Raw genomic sequence first — 2,552 nt, 5'->3', positions numbered from 1 at the left:
TTGGAAGTGGAAAGAGCTCCTAATATGGATAGTAACAATGACAGTTGGTGATCAAGGATGAGACTAAAGATTAATGAGTCTCGATGAAAACAACCAGAAGAGAAATTGAATGCATATGAGATTCAATACTGGTTTAGGGCATCCAATGATAGAGATTTGGGGAGTTTAGAAGTAGCTTCATACTCTTAAGCATCACAATTTTGGAGATCCCTTTGACAGAAGCTACACTCGAGACATTCTAACAGCGTGTCAGTTCAAAAGCATTTGCATTATTGATATTTGAAGACGCCTACTCTTTTGTTCTTTTACTGTTTCCAGTTAAAAGTTTGCCATTTAGTTGCCTAAAATTCTCTGTATTTATACAAATAAAGAGATGTCTTTTCTTGATAATTTCCCTTTTGCAAACATCTTATTTTGAAAGGTTAAAACATATGGCTTAACTTGAAGTACATGAGATCATTTTGTATTATTGTGCAAAAGGTTTTGGAAAATGCAGGTATTCTGAAGTTGACAATAGTTTAAACATGTAAGCTTGTGTGGCCATGGGAAACTAAAATCCTCAAATTCGTAGAAAATCTCAGCCATTAAAAGATGACTCAAGGAGGTTATCATTAATCAAGAAGTTGGTCATGGGTACTGACGGGTTTCAAGAAAGAAATAAGTCAAGGTACTGTTAAGCCGAGAGATATGGAATTGAGATTGTTAACTGGGGTGAACTGGTCAAACGTTCTGTGCCCAAGATGAAGCCGAGTTCCATCGAGATCAAAAGGAGATAGAGTTCCTTCAAAGAAGAAAACGCATTGAATTGCATAATTGCATACATTTTAGGCATGAGTAGGATCATGGCATTCATAATCGCATGATGGCTTAAATATCTACAGGTTTCCCAGGAATAGTTGAAGATTGAAGATATGAAAGCATCGAGATGAAGATGGTCTTGAGATTTTGACAAAAATGATGTTTATACGAAAACTGAGCTAAAGCAGATTCACGTATCCAATGGTTTGACTTTTGAAGCAAATCATCTATAAGCCTTCACGAAAGAGTAGTGAAGCAAATTCGTTTGTTGAAGATTGAGTCCTATACTCCCTGAAAGAATAGGGAGCGGACAAGTTTGTTGAAGATTGAGTCCTATACTCCCTGAAAGAATAGGGAGCGGACAAGTTCGTTGAAGATTGAGTCCTATACTCTCTGAATGAATAGGGAGCGGACAAGTTTATTGAAGATTGTTCGAGTTCTATACTCTCTGAAGGAATAGAGAGCGAACCCGTTTTATGAAGATTGCTCGAGTCCTATACTCTCTGAAGGAATAGGGAGCGGACAAGTTCGTTGAAGATTGAGTCCTATACTCTCTGAATGAATAGGGAGCGGACAAGTTTATTGAAGATTGTTCGAGTTCTATACTCTCTGAAGGAATAGAGAGCGGATCCGTTTCATGAAGATTGTTCGAGTTCTATACTCTCTGAAGGAATAGAGAGCGGACCCGTTTTATGAAGATTGTTCGAGTTCTATACTCCCTGAATGAATAGGGAGTAGACACGTTTGCTGAAGATTGTTCGAGTCTTATACTCCCTGAACGAATAGGGAGCAAACTCGTTATTCGAAGATTTTTCAAGTCTTGCTTATCCTGAAGTAGCAGAGAAGTGGATTAATCTTTTGAAGTTCTAATGGTCGGACAAACTTGATCATCTATTGATCTTTGCTCTATTCTCGTTGCACGACAATGAGCAAAGAGGGGCAGCTGTAGATGCTCGTTTTGTCCGAGCTTATAGCAGATTAGACAATTCGAATCAAGCCCAACATGATATTTAATCCAACACGTGCTCAGTTGGATTAGGCCACTAAGACAGGCAGTTTTGAGCAGGAAAAGAGAGGGAACGGTTTGTAGAGAGTGGGGGGTATTTTGAGTTATCAAAAAACTGTAAATGGAGGGGGAGGTCAGCTTTTTTAACTACTGGAAACCATCAGAAAGGGGATACTTCACGGGGAGAGAACAGATAGAACAGGGAGGATAGAGAAAAACAGAGACCATTCTAAAAAAACAACATTTTCGATATTACAAGGTCAAGCATTGTAACAGAGGGGGGGAATCGTCGTTTTTCAGGAAAGCAATAACAAGCAAAGAGCCATTCTTTTGGTATATTCTCTCTTTATTTCAAATTCTAGTAATTTGTATGAGTGTTTTTATTTCTAAACCAAAAAAAAAACAAACTAAAGGTAAGGAAGATAGAAATAGACAGTTAGATTTACCTCTGGTTCTGTTTTGATTGATTGTCAAGGTCAGTTTTGCTGCGTCCAGGTTGGGTTTCTGTCCCGTTTGGTTCATTTTTCTTTGGTGTTTAGGGTTTGAAGCTCTCGAGTTCATGGTCTGAGATTGGTTCAACACCGAGTCATGTTGGCTTCATACGTTTTGAAATCTTGTTTAGACTAGAAGCAAAATCAGAAGAGAAGTTAAAGGAAAGGTTCAGCTTAGCTTACCTTACTGGTTTAGGCACTCGTCGGAGTCTATAGGCGGCATTGGTCGTTCGTTTTGGTTGAGGGTTAGAGAGGAA

The sequence above is a fragment of the Hibiscus syriacus genome, unplaced genomic scaffold (genome assembly GCF_006381635.1).
Source record: "Hibiscus syriacus cultivar Baekdansim isolate YM2019G1 unplaced genomic scaffold, ASM638163v2 tig00116951_pilon, whole genome shotgun sequence".
In the NCBI taxonomy this organism is placed as follows: domain Eukaryota; kingdom Viridiplantae; phylum Streptophyta; class Magnoliopsida; order Malvales; family Malvaceae; genus Hibiscus; species Hibiscus syriacus.
The sequence above is the reverse complement of the archived record's forward strand: the minus strand, read 5'-3'. Positions refer to the sequence as shown.